The sequence below is a fragment of the Passer montanus genome, unplaced genomic scaffold, assembly GCF_014805655.1.
Source record: "Passer montanus isolate IOZ18808 unplaced genomic scaffold, ASM1480565v1 scaffold84, whole genome shotgun sequence".
Classification (NCBI taxonomy): Eukaryota; Metazoa; Chordata; class Aves; order Passeriformes; family Passeridae; genus Passer; species Passer montanus.
This window is the reverse complement of record NW_024373701.1, coordinates 659,358-682,428: the sequence shown is the minus strand read 5'-3', so window position 1 is coordinate 682,428 and position 23,071 is coordinate 659,358. Positions and strand designations below refer to the sequence as shown.

At 34.2% G+C, this 23,071-nt stretch overlaps 1 protein-coding gene across 2 annotated transcripts in view; it reads left to right on the top strand.

Moving 5' to 3' along the window:
- Positions 1-23,071, top strand: part of LINGO2 (leucine rich repeat and Ig domain containing 2) — a 476,779-nt gene that overhangs the window by 57,051 nt on the left and 396,657 nt on the right. The window contains exon 1 of one of the 2 annotated variants that reach the window (XM_039733191.1): positions 4,139-4,201. The exons of the other annotated variant lie outside the window; for it this stretch is intronic. The gene's annotated coding sequence lies outside the window, so the exon portion shown is untranslated. Of the gene's footprint in view, positions 1-4,138; positions 4,202-23,071 lie in introns of those variants that run through there. 2 annotated transcript variants of the gene reach the window in all.

Sequence of the window (23,071 nt, the reverse complement as noted above, 5' to 3'; positions counted from 1 at the left end):
CTCCTTGGCCACCTGGGCACACACTGGCTCATGTTCAGCTGTATGTCAACCAGCACTCTGTGGTCCTTTCCTGCTGTTCTGTTTTCCAGCCACTCTTCCTCCAGTGATGCATGGGGTTGAAAACATTGAATCACAGGATAATTTGAATCAAATTTGGTAAAGCACTAGGAAAACTGAACTATATATTTACAAATATGAGAAAATTCAGAGAATTTAATTGTCTTGTTTTGAATGCAAAAATATCTCTGTGTGATCCATTTGAGCATTATGAACATGTTAAGTGTAACCAAACCCATTGAGTCTGCTGAGACACCCACAGATTACTGGGTTTTGAGTTGGGCACAGGTGGGTTCTCCTATTTATTGAATGGTGAATCATACTTCTATTCATTTTCAGTTCTGACCAAAATAAGGACTCTGTAGACTGATTATGGGTTGTTCTGTCCACCTGCTACTCTTTCAGAAATGCATTTTCAGTGAAGTGGATAAGAATTGATGGTAGTTGATGTTGTTTTTGTTAAGGCTGAAAGGTACATTTACTTTCTTTCCCCCACTGAAAAGGAAAAGCTTGATAGAAATTTGCTGTTCATATAATTGAACTACTTATTTTTTAAATATTTTAGAGAGTAATTGTTTCTGTGATGTTGCAAGGCCTATTTTTACTTAGAATAAAGACAGTACAACATCTTCAGCTCAGAATTGAAATACAGTGAAATTTCTGACAAAAAAAAAATGTTCTCCAACACACTCTAGGCCAGCCACCAACAGTGGCAGATACATTTTTTCCCCCTTTCTCTGGTTAGAATTTAATTACAAAATAAACTGAGAAGAACACATAAATTCTACTTAAAAACTTTGCTGCACAGTGAAGCATACTGCCATTCTTTGTATTCCAAAGAGCCAATCCTTATGATTATACTTTCAGGAAGACACATACTAGAAGGCTGGGGTTCTCTCTCAGTTTCTGCTAATTAATTTGTGTAGTGACTTTATCTTCAGTTATATTATTTATTGTATCTTTTGACAGTCAATTAAGGTGCATTTTTTTTCTTTTTTTTCATTATTTATAAACGGACACAGAAGTACTCGGAATAAACAAAATTGCACTTCAATGGTATAGAGGAACGTAGCAATTGCAATTTTTTCATAACATTTTCTTTCCCACCTGCTCTTAAGTTATTTTAAAATATTTTTTTAACTGGCTTACTGACAGAACATCAAATTAAGATGTTAAGGATGAGGAAATGAGAAAATTAGTTTTATTGAATTATCCTATATGATTAAAGTCCAAAAGATATATAGCACATAGGTGATCAATGATCATGTTATTAGAAAAATGTACAAGTGAAGGCAGCACTGTAGTCCATTAGGGTGAGTTACTCTCCTGCTTCAGAGATCTAAGATGCTTAGTTCCTCTACTTATTTTGTTATGAATGTCTTCTTTTTGAATATAAAAGCTAGCCTTTTGCATGTGGATTGTACTTAGTTTAGGCTTTGTTATTTTCACTGTTGTGTAACATTATTTTTCAGTGGCTTACTGTCACTTTGAATATTTACCTTGTTACTTGTCAGCCTATATTTTGATAATACAGCTGTCAAATGGTGCCAGGTCTTTAATTTACACTAAATACCTCTACCCCTTTAGAAATCTTTGAAATCTGAGTCAGTACCTAGGGTCTGATCTGATTGTACATTTAAGGTATTATAAGACTTTATTGAATGTGAGGTTTTCATAAGTAATTCAGTAGTATACTAATTATTAATAGTGAATAATTCTCATATTTCTCTAAGAAAGTGGTGAAAAAATTAATGCTTGTAGATTTTATTTAGATATTTGTTATGTTTCCTTTGTGTTCTGTCAATTTTAATTTCCCTCATTTAAAGTAATAGACAAAAGAAATTATATTTAATTTGAAAATTTAGGCTGTTTTTCAAATTTGAGGATATGATATAATTTTTAATTGTAAAATTTTATAACTCTATAAGAATGTGATTTTAAAAAAATGAAAAAAAGAGAAAAAGTAATGTAATAAAAAATGATACTCATTTCAAGGGGTTTGATGTAATACATTTTTCTTGAGACAGTAATTTAATCTTACATATTTTCAATTATACATTTATTTAGTGTTTTGTAATAATGAGGAAATTTGCTTCCTTCAATCATAAGAAACTAGTTTCTAGATTATATCCCTGTCCTGCAAATTCCAGTGTTGTATGTAGGAAATTCTTGACCTTGGACTGAACTCCCTTTCCATTAACATTAAAATTTGAGAAAAAAGAATTAATTTTAAAAATTTATTATCTTAGTATTTATCGCAAAAATTCTGAGTGCATATGTGGCATCAACTGAATCTTGTGGATAATGACTGGCAGGGTGTCATTATGAATTTTACTCAGTTAAGCTTGAATTGCAAGTGTGATACACTTTTAGGAAGCCTTCAAAACATTGTGACACTTGAATACAGAGTATCTTAGTATCTTACTGTTGAATGAAATCCATGCTTCTATCTTGGTTTGGTCCTAAGAAATCCTTGTGTTGATAGATTGTGAAAAATAATAGTTTTCCTGAAAGATAATATTTCTACTTTTTTGCCATCTGTTAAATGTGATATATACATATATATTGTCAGGCATACCATCAAGAACGTTATACATTAGTGTTTCGCTTTCCTAGTCACTTAAATGTCTAATGTTAAATGCTAATTAGTCTCATAGTCAGCTTTTGTTTTTACAATTACAAATATGATGATTTTTGTAGAGTGCTGTCAACATGTCTGTTACAGCAGCTTGTTTCTGTTCATCTAAGAATATTCAGTAGTTGAAGATGTGAGTAAATGAAAAACCTATGGGAAAGGTTGATCTGGCTGCAGAACTGAGATTTACTATTACAGTTCAATGTGTTTATAAGAGGCCTGTTTGCTTGCAGAGCTGCATGAGCAGCTAAATTCATTTAGGAAAAGTCTTCCTTACTCAGTGAAAGGAAAGCTTCGTGAAAATCAGGCACTTTGTGTTTATACAGAAGTTCAATCTCTGAGATTCAAGCCTTTTCATAAATGTCTTTAACCAAAAAAATTGAAGTCAAATGAAAATCAGACCCATGGCCTTCCTTACATAGTTTTGTTCTGTATGACTAACAAAGCAGAAAACACTGAATTTAGCATGATTCTTTATGATTTTTAGAATTTTTCCATTAATGTGATTACTACTTGCATGGAAATACATGTTTTGTTTCAGTGAGTTTTCTATCTTTCTTACAGCAAATAATTTGGGCATATTATTATGCCTCTTTTCATGTGGACCAGAATTTGATGACTGTTGCTTTAGAGCTAAAATCCTCAGTCTCCCCATTCCAGAGATTAAATGGACAAAACAACCCAGATTAATTCTCTGCTTAAAACATTTTGTGGACAATATAGAAACACTCTAGCCTTTTGTGCTGATACCATAAATAGTTTAACATTCTGTTTTCACTTTGGATAACTTTGTATTTAATAAAAATAATTTAACAGGTATTTGTCTGGCATAGGAAGTATGTGTAAATTTTTTTGCAATAGAAATCCCTTATGTTTCTTTTTGTTTTTGAAAATATTTTTGATGCAGTTAACTAGGAAAACAGCTTTCTATTGATCTGTAATCAGCACTAAGTAATCCACAGAAAACTCATTACTAAAAAAAATTTGTTTTAAAATTTAAAATGAAATCCCACTAGGAATTGTTTATCTGTAAAATACTTATACAGTGTGTCCTGTAACCAATAGGAGATTTTGATTAAATGCATCTTGAATGGAATCATTCACATTTGGCATATACAATACATACTTATTTTCTTTTCTCTTTACTTTTACATGTGTCTATACTTGAATAGTTTATATATGTGAAGTGCACTCTTTGTAGTGTGATTTCATAGTACAGGCTTGACTTAAATATGTTTGAAACTCTTCTGTCCTTAAGATCTTTTCAGAGAATGAATGAGGAATATGAAGAAAAAGATGGTCTGCAACCTAGTGAATTTTTAAAACTGTCATGATGAATAGAGGGGATACATTACTTGGAAGGTAGTAAAACTAATAAAATTTCTCTCATATTTATTTCTTCCTTTGATTTCCTGCAGGAGGAATGGCATAGACCATGTGGTGGGATAAAAAATAAAAAAAACTCACAAAAGCCAGATGCTATTGAAAGCTGAAGCTATCAAAATGCAGGTAGGATCTTCTGGAAGAAATCTCAGATTCTTCAGAATCCTACACAGCAAAACCATCTAGAATCCAAATAATAAGACAAAGTGAGAGAGAAAACCTAATTTATATCATAGCAAGAGTTTCTAACTATTGCTATGTTTGATGTGAAATTTGATTGCATGACCATAAGAGAAATGTGCCAGTATGAGCAAAAGACAGGACTCTTATGTAAAAGCACCCTGTGGTAGTTTCAACTTTCCATTTAATTTTTCTAAAGTTCAAGTGTGTTATTGCTGTAAACTAATCAGCACGCAGGTGTTGTCTTAACCTAATCTTGCAATATTTGAACTGGGAAACCCTTTGTTTCTCAATTGACTTAGCTTTGCAGGTGCAAATTTCTAAGCTTAATTGGGACAGTTAAAATGCAAGTGGATTTAAAGGTGTCATTAGGGTTAGAATATTTTTTTTCTCTTTTTTTCAAGAAATGGGAAAGAATTTAACTGAGGAAACAGGTCAGTATAGTGTTTGACTTCAAAATGAACACACCAAAAATGAACGTAATATAACACCTAAATGATGTAACTTTCAAAGTGAAAAACACTGCATTAAGAAAAAGCAAAAATTATAAAAATTTGTGATACAAATTACCAAGAAAGACCATCATGATATACTGTTAAGATAATTAGTTTTAGAGATCTGAATTCAATTACAAATGAGAAAATTAACTGTTAATAAAAAAAACCAAACAACAAAAAACCAAAAACAAACAAAAAAAAAAGCCACCCACAAAAATATACTATGAGATTATGAGATTAAGGGATTTTTTTCAGAAAATATGTGCTTATTAGTAGAAGAATTGTTGGTGAATATACTATGTTTAAACACTTATTAATATGATTAGAGTCTGGAAAATTACCAGGTATTGGAAATGCTTCTATGGTGTATCCCTTACCTGTAGGTTTTGATATCTGTAGTAGTTGTATATAGCTGTGCTCAAGATGTGTTTTGTTAGCTGTTATGAAGATAAAGCATTTTTAATCACCACAGAATTTTAGATCTTAATCTGTAGGTATGAACACCTGATGTTCTAAGGAAATTAACTGACCTTACTGCGGTTGTATAAGAGACTGCAGGTTGACCCACCTGGATCAGAGCAGACATGGATCTTTACCGAAGGACTTATTTTAGATCAGCTGCTAATCCTTTATCCTTCAATTTAAGTGAATTCACATCAACAGAGCTCCATCCTAGTGCACAGGTTGCTAGAAGCAGATGAAAAATTTCTACTAATTTTATTTACTTGCTAAAAAATATGAATTTGCAACCAAATTTTCATTGGAAATCCTGAATATCTAATTTTGGCTCGGTGCAGCTCTTGCAGAGCTATGTTGTAATTATATTCATGACTCAAACACAGGATTGCCATCATCTTTGATTAAAAAAAAAACCAAACAACCTCTATCTTACATGAAAGAATCCTTGCAAAAATCCAAATATATGTATGCATATAACATGCACATATTTACTGGTTTTTTAGTTCCTACTGAGGAAGACATTTTATGAAAGAAAAGGTTGCATTTAAGGTATTGAACTGAGTGCAGAAAAAATTGAGCCTTTTAGCAGAGTGTATGGAATCTTATTTGAAAATATATGTGGAATAATAGAAAGGTATTAGGAAGAAAAGGTATTTCTTGCAATGTTATCCAAGTATCACCACCTCAAGAGAAGGCTTGCTAATATGGCATAAAAGAAGGCAGTACTCAACTGATTTTTGTTGATATTTGAAGTAGATTTAGAACAGATAAAACTTTTAGTTAAGTTATTAAAGGCAGGTGCCATGTTGAAAGACAGTGCTAGATTTGGAGTGGAAAAAGTAAAATATTTCTATCATAAATGTTAATTTTGACAGTTTGTATCTTTGAAGGCTTTTTGACACTGCAACACTACTGCGGAAAATTTAAGGTGAGCATATATTTCCAGATGCTCAGTAATTACAAATGTGAAGATATTTTGAAATGGACATTTTCAGACACAATCAGTGTTTGGGATTTTGAAGAATCTTGCATGAGTCCTATCATGTTTGCAATATACATTGCATTGTAGAGTAAAACCAAAAAAACCCATTTTAGATGTTGTTTCAGAAATACTGTCATCAAAGCACTGACTTTTAAAAGTTGCTATGAATGAAGAGGTGTTTATACTTTACAAGCATTGTAGTCTGATCCTAATGTATTTAGACAGAGAATCAGAAGCATCTGATTTACATAATGTAGATCAATGTAGTCTCTTTTTTTTCAGTTTAACTTGAAGTCCTCTGCCATGTTTTATTAATGTTTATCAGAGAACTAAGCTTTATCAGTCTGTTATGAATGATCTGACATTTCAAAACAGTTAAAGTGATAAATTGGCAACTGTCATGCAGACAGAGCTCAGAAATGTGATAAATGTTTTAGTAGTGGTGGGGTTTGTTTTTTTTTTTTTTTTTGTTTGTTTGTTTTTTTTTCCCAGCAGTGACATCTGGATTCTCATCTGGCTTTTTGGCACATCTCCTGTTGCTTCTGCTGATCTGACTGTGCTGCTGCCCAATACACTCACTATAAAGCTGCCTGCGAGACTGGCATATACTCACCCTGTTCCTAGCCATCCTTCCATGTTTGCATGCCATTAGTTTTGGCTCCCTTGCAGCACAAAGGAGGTCTGCCAAACTGCAATTTCTAGTGTAATGCTAGGAGGGCATTCCAGGAACAGCATTGCAAGCACAGAGGAAGAATATGATTTCTTGATGCAATTTATTTCATTTTCCCTATAGTAGAAAAGAATGTCAGATGCTGCTAGCAGCATGGCAGCACCACAGTAATGGCGCAGAGAGGCTTCAGTATAGTTAAGAAAAGTTCTACAGTAGAACAAGCAAAATCAAAGAAACAGAAAATTACTAGATAGTGACAGTGAACCTAGAGCTTAGCTGACACATGGGATGGCTGGATCTAGGGCTATTAGTCCACACATATCAATAATCTCTTGGAATGTCTTTGAAGTAAAATGTGCTTTTATTCAGAGTGAAGGAAGAAGTAATGTCCTGATATGTAACAAATGAAATGGATTAGGAGTTTGATCTGGTTTGCTTAGTTGGTTGATTCATTGGGGATTTTTTTGTGTCTTTTAGGGTAGTTTTTTGGTTGATTTTTTGGTGGGTTTGGGTTGTGGTAGATTTTATAATTTGTTGGGGTTTTTTTGATTTTTTTTCTCTTTCAAGGCCTTTATAAAAAGAATAATCAAATATATTAATATGTTAGCTAATAAGGTTGCTTAAAGCAGCTGTCAGCTTCCCTTTTGTCTTGTAATACCATATATACCTGGTCTGTTACAGATTTCTAGTAGTAAAATGAGTAAAATGCTGTCAGTAGCATACATTCTGTCAAGAAACAATTCATTTTTATGTAAGCTTGCAAGTATTATACTTTTGTACTTTTCTCATTTAAAAGGCAATTTGGCTATAAATAAATCTTCACAACAATGTTTTTCATTTTCATCACCTTGTAGTTTCCCACACATCCTGTGAAATATCTCCACCTCTCACTGTAGGAGAATTTCACAGAATTGATGAATACACCTTAGTAATAATTTTTTTCAGTTACTAGAAACAAAGTGTTAGAATAAAAAATTTGCACAAATACAGCTTAAGTCAAAGCCAGCAAAATCCCCAAAGTAACACATAACTTAATACAATAAATTATATGTTAACAAGATCCTGCTAGCTGCTGCTGATAATGCAGGAAAATAAAATTTACTTCTAGTAATTTTTGGTTTCAGGTGATATTTTGTCATTCCTGTGAGTAGTAAAAGTGGGTCTTTAGAATAAATATTAGGTATGGCAGGAGCAGTATTCTAGCACAAATATTGAAAAAATATTCTTTCCCTTGTCTTGAAAAGTTCCTTTTCAGAATCATTCTAAAGCATTTAATGCAGATCAGTTCTCTCATACTACCTTTAACATTTGCTGACAAATCTAATGTAGTTACGTACTTGTCTACAGACCAGGAGTCAGAAGGCATTAATAACAGGAAAAGATTTTGCTTCATTTTCATTTCAGAACAATATTAATTTTGTTAATTTTTGACAGTATAACCAGTGTTGACAATTAGAAGTACCAATTGTATAATAGTTAGCATGTTAATCACAGAATCATAGACTGGACATGGTTGGAAGGGACCTTAAAGACTAACTAGTTCCAATTGCCCTGCCATATACAGGGACATCCTTCACTAGATCAGGTTGTTCAGGCTCCATCCAGCCTTGCCTGGAACACTCACAGGACTGGGGCATCTACTGCTTTGTGCTTTTACAGGCTTTTTACAAGAGCATGTAAAAAGTCCTTCTCCTCTTGTAGAGTCCCTTCAGGTGCTAGAAGGCTGCAATTATGTCACCCTAAAAAAAAGGCCTTTTGTTTTCCAGGCTGAACAATCCCAATTCTCTCAGCCTTTCCTCATAAGAGAGATGCTCCATCCCTCTAATCCTATTTTATCCATATGGAGGACCCTCTTAAGCTCAGTTTTATGGCTAATTAAAATTCCCTCACCAGTCTCAGACTTTGAATTCATGTTGCTGATTTCTGCTTTCCTCTTGTGACCATTTCTATTTTGCCATAACCTTCTTCTTGAATGTGCCATATCTGAAAAAAGTAATATTAGACCTTGCAGATATCTTGTCATAAGGAACAGAAAAATGTTTTTCACTACCTGACAAGTACTTCATGTTCTTAGCTGGTATCAGCAACAGAAGCCCTTGTCTGTAAAAGCTGAGCAAGAAAAAGTTGGTGTGAACTCATGTCTGTTTATAGTCATCCATATCAGGATCTAGACTCAACCATGAAAAAATAAAATAGTCCAGTGTCAGCTTTAATATTTGAGAAAAAAACGGAACACAAATATTTTACCTGAATCTTCAGTGGAAACCTGTCTTTCCACATGCCTCAAGTGGATGGAGTGGGAAATGAGGGCAGGGGTAGGAAAGTCCCTTCCACTGTGTATCCTGGGCTGCATCCAAAGCAACATGGCCAGCAGGATAATGGAGGGGATTCTGCCCCTCTGCTCTCCCCACTCTGGGGTCCCCAGCACGAGAAGGACATGGACCTGTTGGAGTGAGTTCAAAGGAGGGCCATTAAGGGAATTGGCTTGTCAGACAAGATGCTGCTCTGGAAATTTGAGAATTAGTGAAAAAATAGCTTGCATAAACTTCAGCAAGAAATGTAGTTCAATATAAACAACTCTAGAGTGTCCCTGAAATACACAGATGCATAAATTTATTCAGAAACACTGGATGGTGATCCAGTGTAGGGAAAACTGGAATTTTGTCCGTGTACCTGAGGTATGTGTTACATAAATTCTCATCACCAAAGGACTGGGGAAAGAAAATAAGGGAGAAGGGCCTTGAGGGGAAGCCGTGTGAGGAGTGGCTGAGGCCACTTGGTCTGTTCAGCCTGGAGGAGACTGAGGTGAAAACTCACTGCAGTTACAACTTCCTCATAAGAGAAGAGGAGGGGCAGGCACTGATATTTTCTCTGTGGTGAGCAGTGACAGGAGCCAAGGGAATGACCTGGAGCTGTTTCAGAGGAGGTTTAGGTTGGATATAAGGAGAAGGTTGTTCACCCAGTGGGTGGCTGGGCACTGGAACAGGCTCCCCCAGGAGGTTTGGCACAGCAGCAAGCCTGAAAGAGTAAAATGTTTGGAGAAAACTCTCAGGCACACAATGTGATTCCTGGGGACATCCTGCGCAGGGCTAAGAGCTGGACTTGATGATAATGATGGATTCCTTCCAAGTAAGATATTCTGTGATTCTGTGGTTTTATTTTATGTGCCTGAATTTGTCAATGAGATTAATTGGCCTGAGAACAAGGCCAGTTGAATTCAAATTATACACAGTGAGTTTGTTTGGAAATGTCAAACCTATAGAATTTCAGATCACTTTTAAAGGTACAAGCAGTATTCAAAGTATCCAAGTCTTACTAGTCATCGGAACATGGTTCAAATAATAACTTTATTTCGCAGATTAAACTTCATGGACCTTTTCTCAATCAGGTTTCATCTTTTATTTGTCCTAAAAATTATAATCAGATTTATACTGCATATTTCCATTGTGTAAATAATTTAGTAGCATTAGATGTTGGGTTTTTTTATAGTTTTGACGTTACATCCTCTTGGTTTGGTACAGGCTTATTAATTTGCTATGGCTTGCTTTGCAGATGGGTGACTGATATGTTAAACAGTAACTGAAAATTGACTGGTTTTTAAAAAGGAAATTGAGCTGGGTTTAAGATTGCAAGGTTATAAAGGTCATAACTGAATTTAATGTATATTTAAATGGATTCCTTTGAAAGAGGCACAGTGAATGCTGTATTTGAGGAATTGTCTGAGGAATTTGCCTTGCCTTACACTCAGGGCTATGTTTATGGGTGAGGTGTTTAACCTTACCAAATAGATTTCATATTTTGAGGGACAAATTAAAGTGAATAGCAGTACATTCATGCAGAATGATTTAATGACAAGTGCTCATCCCGGACATATTGGGCTAAATTCTGATCTCCAGTGTGCTAAAATAACAACATAATTCCTGTCAAAATAATTCTGATACATTTGTGCCTTAACAGCGAGAAAGACCTGATGTCATTCTTCTCTAGTTATGTTGGGTTTTTTACATGTTTTGATGACATGAGAATACATAATGTTTACTGTAAGTCCCAGTGCTGTGAGTTCCACAGTCTGGGAAGTAATGCCATTGATTAGAAAGTCAGATCTATGATTGCTTTGGAGAGATCTCTTTTTGCATAGTATCAAGACCAGTTTGAAAGATTTTTAGGGTGTCCTTGAATAATTAAAGGTAATAATCAAGAGAGAAGTAGCTTTTTTTTAATGAGAAAAACCTATTGTTTGTGTATTCTTTCATTAAAACAGGTCGTTACAGGGACAAATAAAAAATAAATAACCTTTTGAGAATGGTGTTGATAGTCTTATGGTGTTGGAAGTACTTTGTTGAACATAATTTCAAGGCACCAGAAACTAATGAAGTGGGCTGCAGATATTTTTTTTCCTAATTTTTGAATGTTTTCCATTATTTTCTTGTCACAAATAAATGCTTGTTGGCATACTAAGACAATTTTTGCCATCAGGACAATCAAAATATGTAAATGGTAGTTCAAAATTTAAAGAGAAATCAACAAAAGTACATCTAAGCTACATTTTTTGGAAGAAGTTATGGATCTCTATGGACTCCACTGTTAAAATGCTTTTCAGAAGTATGGCAGTTCAGAGCTTGGCTTATAAGCAAAATGATGTAAATTGATGGTATTACTTTTCGTAAGTTTTGGGGTTTTTATGGAAAAGCAAAACAAGTTTTAAAACTTTTGATAATCAAGAGATCCAATTATTTCAAAAGAAAATTATGGACTTATGAATGTCATTTTTGATGCTTCTTTTACAATTTTTGAAATTAAAATATGATTTTTTAATTTCATTTCTAGAACAACAACTGATAAATTCAGTGTCTGATTCATTGCCTGCAGTATATTCTGGGCATTCATTATACAGCTACAAATTGCCACCAGATTGCTGCTATCACACCTAGCATGAGCTGTTGCATTATTTAGCTCTTTTTATCTTCAGAGGACTTCTTCCTCAGTTTTCTCAGTGGACAGGTGGTACAGTCGTGCAGCTTGCACACTAATGTTCTTTTCAGAGAGATTACTGTTTTTTCTTCAGTTGCGAGCTGGGGTTTGGATTAAACAAGCTTCAGAAAATTGTGTTAAACAGACCAGCTAAGTTCTGGTCAAAAAAACAGTGATAGTCCAGTGCTGGCACTAAGGACTCTAAAAGCTTCTTGTGCCAAATGAACTGTAATTTTGACTAATCTGTGTGAAATTAATTGAAGACTCAGGTCTACCTTTTTGGATATTGAATGGAAATTTGCTGAGCTCTTTACACTTCATAAAAATGTAAAGGAATAGCTGTGTCTTTTATAAAGCTATCAGTGTCATTCATTCTCTAACTGAATTCCTCCCTCTCTGTCCTCAACTCTCATTATTTAGTCCTTCTTTGTTTATGATTTTTTGAATTTTGTTTTTACTTGTAACAGGAAATTCTGACATTTTCTGTACCCACATTATTTCTTTAGGGAAAATTGTATAATAGTTTGTAAAGGATTATAATATTTCTCTAAAATTCAGGAAAACAACCTTTCAATATTATTTATTTTCTGGAAACAGATAAGTTATTTTCCAAGCCATAATAGTAAATTGTTGTTATCACAAAATAACACAATAAACATTATGTATGTTTTATCAAAATTCACTCATGATTTTTTATGTTAAATTGTCAGTGGGAATGGGTTGGAGGATAGGGTCTCCACAGTCCACTGGATCCTGAAACAAATACTGGGAATACATTGTGGTCCAAGTATGACAAGCTTCTCACATCATTCTTCTGAGAAGGAAAACATAGGGCTTGCAGTGTTTTTTGGTTTCGTTTGGGAGTTTTTGTTTGTTTGGGGTTTTTCTTGTTTTTTATTTGGTTTACTTTTACTTTGGATTTTGATGCACAGTTCCTTGGGAGTGCAATGTTTACCAAAGTGATTACACAGTAACTGTTATTTAAGCTGTTACACTAGTTTGCAGCACATTGTCCTTTAGTTGACAACACTGCTAAATTATTAAAACAATTTCATTTTCTGGCTTATTTTTTGCCTACACCATAGTCTTTTAGAGTTATCTCCATTTCTTCACACAAGATGAGTGACTTTGTTTGGAAAAAAACCCAAAATGCAAAGTAGGAGAGGTCTCTAGATGCTAGTTTTAACATGGTTACCTAAGCCCTCTGAAGTGTGATGAGACTATAAAGCTGTATTGGTATAACAATGTGATGCCTTTGAGCAATTTAGTCATTCTAGCAGATGTTAGTTAACAGTAGTTATTTGGTTTTGTTTTGTTTGTTTCTGAAAATTAGAGTTTCAAAGCTCTTTATAGAAGACAGAACTGAAAGAGGACAGCACATTGGGGTATCACATGTGGTGAATTGATCACTGTTTGGGAGCCCTGGAATGCACTTTCATGAGAAATGCCTTGTATATACACAGGAAGAGAAACAAATAAACTTCCTCTCATCTGTAGCTTTGAACAGGCCAACAATACCATAGAGTCCAAAGTATTTCCAATATTTAAGTCACTCTATCCTATCCATTTTAATTTCAGTTTCTGGACCATTACAATATTCTATATAATAACTTCATATAATCATAAGCAATTGCCTCATGTTTTCTGTGGCATAATCCTCATGTTTACTTAGTATCTGGTAACTGACAGATACTGGAACATATCCCAACACTACCAGGTCTTTACAGCTGTCCTATTGTCATTGTCAGGACTAATGTATTGTTTTGCACTAATGCAAATAAATTCTTTGTATGTCATAAGCCTGTAATTCTTAGGTAGACATTTTCTGTTAAAAAAAAAAATAAAACCAAACCAAACCAAACCAAACAAACAAAAAAACCCCCAAACAAAACGCCTTTTTCATTGCTCAGGACTGCATCCAGATGGTTCTTGAGTATCTCCAGTGAGGGACACTCCAGTGCCACACAGTAAAGAAGTTCTTCCTCATGTTCAGGTGGAACTTCCTGAACATCAGATTCTGCCATTGCCCATCACCCATCACTTGGCAGCACTGAGAAGAGCCTGGAGCCATAGTGAAGATGTTCCATTCTGCTTTTGTCCTTTGATCTCTGAATCTACAGTACACCAACCATGATACAGACCTGTGTAATTACCATATTTAAACCCAAAGCCTCCTTTTCTGAGGCTTGATTTAATTTTATTTTTCCTATAGCCATGAAGTTTTAGTATTTAATTCTCAGTCCCAGTCACCCCTTTTTAGTGTAAAAAATGAATTAAATAGAGATAAGTCATAACATTGCTATTAATGAGAGTCTAAAAAACTTGATAGTTGAGATAATCTCTTTAATTTGTTGTGAGTTCCATCAATGCACATGTAATCCCTACGTATGCTGTATCACGCTTCCACTATAAACCAGCAGTCATCCCCATTCTTGTCTCTGCTGAGGAGATAGAGGTGTAGTTTCTGTTCTTTAATAGAATTGAATCAATTATTGGGGGTGTGGAATTCTGTGAAAAGATAATGATTTTTCTCAACTTTCCTTTTTGCATTGTCCTCGGTTTGCTTTTTAAGAAAATATTTCTAACTGTGGAAATCACTAAAGTACTGGATACCTTATATTCAAAACTGAGCTGCATCAAGTAATTCTGACTGATCATAGAAATCATGGAAATTAATGTTTTCAAGTCATTAAAAGTCAGGCACTATAAACTCTATCTCATCATTCCAAATAACAAATTCCTTCCAGGGTTGCTTTTATACATGATAAACAAAGTTAAATTGTAGCTACCAATAGTATAGTCTTATATGGTACTGCACAACATAGGTCTCCTGCTGTGTTGTTGTCATATGGTCATATGAATTTAGATAGTCTTTGTCCCTCCTACCAGAGCCCAGTAAAACAACTGTAAGAACTAGTGGATGTATACTAATGAAACTGAAGGAGAAGATTTCAACTTGAGTAGAATTTGGACACCATTGTGGCTGTGAATCTCTGGTGGAAATGGCACTTTGAAGGAAGATGGCAGCGTAAAATTATGATAATATTAAAAAAAATATTAATTTTTTTTTTTTTTCCTGCTTGTGCAATATATGTTATGCTCTGGCCCCTTGCCATTCTCCAAAGGTGAGGCTAAAATTACCAGTGCACTGAAAGTCAAAAATCCGGCTGCTGCTACAACTTCAAGGCAAGCTGAGGATCTGAAATAAATAGATTTATAAATTCATTTATTTTCAGGGACTGGTCAACATCCAGGTAAAATGTTGGAATTTGAAATTTATTCTGACCCACTGTGAACATTTATCTCTTTAGCCATGTGGATTCTGTGATCTAATCCTTGTAAGACACACTTAGTTCCCTGCGGCAGTGTCTCTAACAAGAATCTCATCTATTACACAGAATAACATTCTCAGCATAATTATACACTCTACTGCCTGTTCATCAGTAAAACTTCTACTTGCTGAAAAACAATGTGAAAGAGACCAGATTCTTATATCAGTCCACTATTTGTGATTTTTTAGAAGTTGTTCTTGTAATTAGAATTTTAGTTTTACCTTACTGCTGATTTAAAATCTGTTTTAATTATTTGGATGAGGTGCAGAGAGAAAGGAGAGAGGTGTTTCTTATATAATGAAGGAAATTATATAACTGTTCTTATGTTTTAACACTAAAAAACAGTTACAGAAGCTATTGCTGTGGCTGGTTTTATTGTGGTCATGAAACGAAAGCCTGAACACAGCAGGTTTGATAGGAATTTTGTGTTCCTCTCTTCAGATTCCTTTATTTCAGTTTCATTATTGCTTGGTGTTTATTATTTCATGTAACGTGGAGTAGAGCAAAAACATGTAGCAGTTTTTTATCTCTAATTCAACTTTTTGATCTCCTTTTAAATTCAATTTGCTTTATGGCGCAGTCCTATAGCTGTGCTGGACGGGAAAGCTGCAAGTTACTTTGTCTTTCATATGCTGCTCTTTACCTCAAATGATTTTCTTGTGGAAAATCCTTGTGGATGACTGCACCAGCTTTCTGAAACCTGCACATTTGTACTAGCTCCTTCTAAAGACAGGGTAGATGCCGACAGGTAACAAGCAGAATCCAAATGCAAACAAAAGAGCCTAAACATGCAAACCTACTCTCGGGATTGAAATTATTGACACATGCACAAAAAAAAGTACCACAAAAAAGTACCTCATAGAAAAAAACCAAAAACACAGAGGGGCAGAATGAACAAATGGGAAGAGGGAGTTATAATACCTGAGGTAGTGGTGTTAGTGGTGTGTTGTTGTTTGATAAACTGTGTGGAAGGACATAATTTCAGAAGTCATTCCAGACCAACCATGGTTGGTTAAGCAGCATTACTAGCGCTGAATTTTTGCAGTCAAAAGAAGATGTGTTAAGAGGATCTTCCAGGGGATGCAAGCACATCTATTTTTTTGGTGTGGATGGAAGATGATACTTTAACAGTACATACTCCACTTTTTTTTTCTACTTTTTTTTTTGTGTGTTTGTTTCGTTGGTTTTTTTTTGGAGGGGTGTGTGTTTTTGTTTTCTTTTTAATGTGACAATTCACATAGCTAAATTGTGCCAGGCTTTGCACCTGCACGTTGTGGCATGTTGACCTGTTACTCATGCTGGTCATGAAGTCAGAGCCATGTCCACCTGAGTATCACTACCTCCAATGTTTGTCAAGGTATGAACCACAGAACTCTGGTGACAAAAGTAAGAAGTAAGCAATAAAATACTTTCAAAATATTAATGTTAAGTCCATTTAAGCAGGATTAATTTGTCCTGTGGTATTTGACATTGTGATGTGTAAGGCAAAGACTTGTAAGCTGTCTTGCTTAACTAGCAGAACTCAAAGCCAATTATTTACTAAAGACACTTAGAAAGTTCCTAAAGTTTATTGGAGCCAAGAATTGAAAAGAAATGTGAATTGCTATAGGATCTGAATGACAATAAAATATGTTACTGATGGAAAAAGCAGTTTGCTGCTTTGCCTTTTTAATAAAGCTAGAATCCTTGAGTCATCAAAATGTGCCCAAAATTTGTAGAACGTAAGAGTATTTAACAATGAGAATTACAGCAATGACAGATGGTGTGGCATTCTTTCAATTATGCCTGGAGTTTTTAAATTGTATTGAACAATTAAATGCTGGTTATTGTGGCTGTAATGATTAATGTAATGGTTTAATATATTCATGCAAAGTTCATTACTTTGGTAATATGTGTAAATAACTTGGACTGATATGAATAGCTCCACAAGGGATAATTTAATATAAATGTTTGTGATTGAAAATATAGCAATCATTCTTTGTTGTACTAAAAAAGTACTAATTTTTGCAATATTTTCTAGGCAGATTCTGCTCAGATTTCAGAAAGTGTCAGGAGTTTTGGTTTCATGAGATATCTTTATTTCAGTTAGGTATCAAGGGATATTGAAAAAGAAGAATGCCAACCTAGCTCCACTGATGTCTATAGTAAGATTTAATACTGTGAGTTACGGCCTCCATTGGGTGTAGTCAGTAATGATGAAAAAAACCTATTGAACCTGTTGTTCAGGTGTACTGGGGAACTCAAGGTTCTATTGCTGGAAAAGAACATTAGTACCAAAATGAATAAGGAGGCATGTTTATCCAATGTAAATAGCTGAAATAAAAGCCCAAATATAGTATTATTAGCACTCAGGTAAAATCTCTGACTATAGCACTTGTTAAAAATAAATACACTTTTATATATAAGAATGTTTTTTCTCCTAGGGACCTACGTATATACATACATACATATATGCCATATATGGCGTCTATATGCATATATTTTCACATGGAAAAAAAAACCTTACCTTTTGGAGGGTTGACCCACAGCAATTCTATTGAAACTGTACTAAGCTCTGTTGCTTCTCTTCAGTGTTGTGGCAGACACATATGCATATACTTCCTTACTTTGTAGAATTATTATATGTGCATTTAATTTTTAATTGTGCAACCATGTGTAAAAGTTTTGAATTTGCTTTTAAGTTTTGAAAGTGAACTCTCTGTTTCATAGGAGAGACTTTACCTTTGGAAGTGTCTGTGAAATTAATTTTTCCCAGTTTTGCCATAGTGACAGACAAGAGGTCCTAGACTAAGGCTCCTTCTGTTGAGACATAAAACACAACAGCAGTGGTGCTCCATCTCATCTGAAAATTCACTCAAACAGAATACTAGTTTCTCCTGGAAACAGTGCATTGACTGAAACAGTTTCTAAATTCTCCTTTATCACCCTACATATCATAAAACCTTTCCAAATTCCTATAGTATGTTTCTACAATTTAATAAAAAATATATCTGTTGATTCTATGTCACCTTATTCGAGTCTGAGGAAAATTGTCTTTTTTTCTGCTTTATTAGCAGGAAAAGAAATAAGTTATTTTTATAACTGACAGTATAGCTGTAGTTTTGAATACAATGCAGACACTAATATTTTGCAAATTCAATGAAGCTTTGACTTTATTACTATGTATGATATACGGAGGTGACATCAGAATTTATGTGTTGTAGCTACAGAACTATGGAAATATAACATTCAGTGACTTATAAAGTTGCATATTATCCATAGATCAATATCTGTTGAAAATCAAGTTGCATAGTTTCAGTTTTGGTGATGTTAATGCAGCATTTGAAGTAACACAGAGTGGCTGGGTTATATGTTCTGTACCACTCTCCTGTAGCATGGAGCATACAGCCCAACCACCCTAATATAGCAGATTTAGCTGTAGCAGGTTCCACAGTATTGTATCCCAGCAGATTTTGAACACTTCCAGAAGAGAAGATTCCACAACCTCTTCATGCACCCTGTCTCCAGTGCTCAAAGAAGTTTCTCCTCATATTTAGATTGAACTTCCTGTGTTTCAGTGTGTGCCAATTGTCCCTTATGCCACTGTTGGGCATCACACTGTGCATCTGAAAATAGTTTGGCACCATCTTTTTGACATCCACCCTTAAGGCATTTCTTGACTTTGCTAAGATTTCATCTCAGACATCTCTTCTCCAGGTTAAATAAGCCCAGTTTCCCAGACTTTTGTCCAAGGAGAGATGTTATGGTCCTCTCATCATCCTTGTATTACCCCTTTCCAGTAGTTTTTTATCTTTCCTGAACTGTGGAACCCAGAATTTAATTTTAATTATTTTAGTTTAGTTTAGTTAATTTCCCAGCAAATAAAAGCTGAACAATCCAGGCAGGATAGAACCAAAATCTGGCTCCAGAGTCAACACTGGAATTAAAAATAATTTTCAGTAGCTTAAGAAGCTAAAAGTCTATGCATCCAATTTCTAGAATTATCCATATGTATGGTCTTAATACATGCTGTATTTTCTTAAAGCATAAATAAGCACCACATGTACACATATTTTTGAACACTTTCAGGAATGATGATTCCACCACTCCCGTGGATAACCACTTCCAAAAGGGTGTTTGTTTTTAGTTTGTTTCTTTGAAAGAATGAGGTGATTCAATCCCCTGTCAAGCTGATACTTCTTCCTAAAATCTTATTTGTCATATTTTAAGTTCAAACTATCTGCATTAGCTTAGCAAATTTATGATTTCAGAACTTTATGAAGTACTCCATACAACCACATCTTTTTCAGTGTACTAGGTTCAAGAGGTTTAAAGGTTATGATAATCATTCAGGATTAAGAATGTTAACTTGAAAGTTTCTCATGGAAAATATTGTATAGTTTGGATGAACAGGTGGTTCCCATGCCAACCTCTCTACAAGATACTGGATGCTACCATTTAGCCCATATGTATATCTGCAAGCTGAGAATACTTTTTTTAAAATTTCAATTTCTGCCATATGGAAGTTGCACAATCAAGTAATTTGTCTCCATTGTCATTTTTTCTAGCAAAGAAAAGTCTAGGAACCTTAAAGGAAAGAAAGAGACCATCATATAAAATAAATGAATGCATTGCATAATGTTGTAAGAGGGGTTTAAAAGAGAACAGTGGATTCAAATTGAATTTTGTCTCATTCTATTGCCATAATCAGAAATCCACATCTCCTCATGAATTTTTGCTCTATTAAGTAGTAATATAATTTTTTTCATAGTCTTGTGTTTTAGTGTACTGTATCTGGAATATTTTCTCTTTATTCTGAAAGTGTCATTAATATATTAAGTTATTTGATGGAATATAAAACAAATATGCAGTAATTATGTGCTTTGTCAAATATTTGTTTAAAAATATGCAATATAGATTAATCTTTCCAAAGCAGTAAAAAATGTAAAATATGAAATGTTGGTAATTATTTTATCAGCATTTAACAGAGTATTTACAAGGTTAAGTAATGGTCAGAAGGCATTGTGATGTCTTTAAATCTAGAAATGTGAGAATACTCCTTTCTTCTCAATTCATTGTGGATAGATGTTATTTTAGTCTCACTAGCACAGAGTTAAAAAGTTTTTAACAGAGTTAAAAAATTCTGTTATGCTAAAATTATGATAGGTTTATGAACTTAAAATAGCACTAAAACATTTCGATGCTTTCTTCTACTGCATCAGCTCATAAAAATTACTTGTGCAAAATGAGGGTCTTTACATATGTGGCATCATTCCTTGCTCATTGGAAAATGCCTTTTTTTCTGATAGTTCTTGGATATTTTTATTCTTCTTACCCCTTTGCTAAGTGTTTTTCCAAGACAATACACTAGGTAAGGTAAAAATATTGTACAATAAAGACGGTTTTGTGATTATGTTGTTTTGCAGCATTGCATAAATATGATTTCCAAATTTAAAATCAATTAAACATTGCACCAATAGAATATAAAAATGTGTTACTTACTTATGCCAAGCTCTGAACATATTTTCTAACATTCTGTCTGAATAATCTGTGTTTAAAATTAAATCCTTAGATATTATGCAGTTGCTGAAGTACATTTTTTGCAAAGTATAGTTGGTCAATGTTAGACATGAGATTCTATGTGTAGTCTTTGAATGGTGTCTGACACTTTCCTCTTCTTTGAACTAATAATCATCAACTGCATTGCATGTTGACAGTACATCAATAAGGCTTCCCTTACTATGCAGACATTTTGACCACCCAAACCCAGAGTTTTCTGTTCTTAAGACAGACACATGCTGATGCCCTTTCCATGTCGCCCTCATATTCCCAAAAACCCTGCTTGAATGGCATGTGTTTATGTCACTTGAAGACAAGGGGACCATAACCTGAAGTTCTTCATCCCCATTAAATGTTAAATTACAAGTTCCCAAGTAAATTTAAATTTAAAGCTGTAAGGTCTCTCTGCAATCATCTTTCTCTGCAATCATCAGCTGATAACTATCAGGATTTCAGAAGACGTTTCTCTGCACTGAGGAATTAGGAATTTAACAGTGTTATGGAACAATTATCTCCCAGGTATTTTCTATAACGATTTAGGAATACGTAAATGAAACAATGATTTTTAAAAATGCTTTGTGGAACTTGATATTTGCATTAAATAGTACATACAATATGTGAAGCAATACCTTCTAACCAGACTTTTTAAAGCAAAATAGAAAGGACAAAGAGTGGAAGGACTTTTAAAATATTTTTTGTGAATTTTCCTGAGCTGTGTTTTGGTAGACATGCTTGCACTAACTCATGTGAACATTTTTAATTATGAGAGCCATACTCGGTTCTGTAGTAAAGGTAGATCACAGAAGGACTTCTTTAGATGAAATATTTGTTTTTTCAGATTCAAACTGTAATTTCAGTTCATTAGTAACTGCCTGATGCATACAAAGTAACATTTAATGGGAATGCATTTAGACACAATTCACTAATATAAGTGATTATTAATTATTGCTTAGTAAACACAAATATCATATTTTATGAAATGTTCTGCAGAGATTGAACAATCTATAAATTTGTTACAAAGCAGAGAAATATTAATGCAGTGCTTAATGAAAAGGTTTTATTTTCTAGAATAATGTACGTAACATAGAGACAGAATTGATATACATGACCAAGCCTGAATTTTATGTTGGGCTTTTGTCATTGAAAAAGACAACAGTGGCTAGAAATTATTTTTCCCCTTCAATCTGATAGTCAGACTGATTATTGCTTCTGTAAATGTTTATTATAGTGTAGCTCTGGATTAAACCTTCTGTCACCACCTTTTGCTGTTTTCTCTCAGACGTTACTGCATCTCAAGGCAAGCCATTAGCAGGATGCTTTCTTGTTTCCAGCACTCCTTGGTCACATTTTTACATTTTAGTCAGAACATTACTGAAAAACGTGTCTGTTTAGTACTGGATGACAGTTTTTACATTAAATTTTTGTAGACAAGCAATTTTGCTCTTCCCATGTAGGTGTGGTGTACATCTTTTTTAATCCATTTTGCTGGGACTGCTGTTGATCTAAATCACATTTAGGTTTTGGAGAAAATGGGAGCAGGTTACATGGTGTGTTTTGTGTGTAGGAAGAAGGTGAATGGCTGGAAAGAGACATGATTTCTGGGTTTGGTATGCATTTGAAACAAGTTCAAAAGAAAAAAAAAAGAAAAAAGAGTTCTGCTGCTGAGCTCATAGGAAAGTAGAAAGATATGTGTAGGCTCTCTCTTCCATTATACAAATCCAGACTTAATAAGCTGTAAATACCAGTTCTTCTTAAGTTGGCATTCTGGTTAGAAATTAGTTTTTTGCATAACTTATATATAAAAAATGTTTTATTATAATGATGTTTTATTCCTTTAGAGGTGCAGAATGGTGAAGAGGGTTTCAGGCATGAAAAAAGGAACTTTTCTAACCATTTAGTATTTGAAATGTTGGCAACAGCTGCTTTGTTGTGGGGCCTGTGCTATGCTAAAGGGCTGCTGGCTTTCAAGGCAGTAGACTTGCTACTTAGTTCTAAACATTGCCTATTATTGTTCAAAATGTTTGAAATAACTAAGAAATTCTGTCCATTTCTTAATCTCCTTTTCACTATTTGTTGTTCCCAGTGGTGATTTATAGAGGGATTCGATATTTTTCCTTGATCCTTGGATCTGAATTGTGATTAGTCATAGCCTTTTATTGGGAAAGCAAAAGAAAGGAAGAATAGTTTAATGGGAAGAGACCTACAATGATCATCCCATCCAACTGCCTGACCTATTCAAGGCTGAGCAAACATGAAAGCCTTATAATAAGGTCATTGTCCAAATGTCTCTTAAACGCTGAGAGACACCGTTTGTTGAGCACGTAGGAAGTCTGTTCCAGTGCTCCCTATAAAAAAATGTCTCCTAAT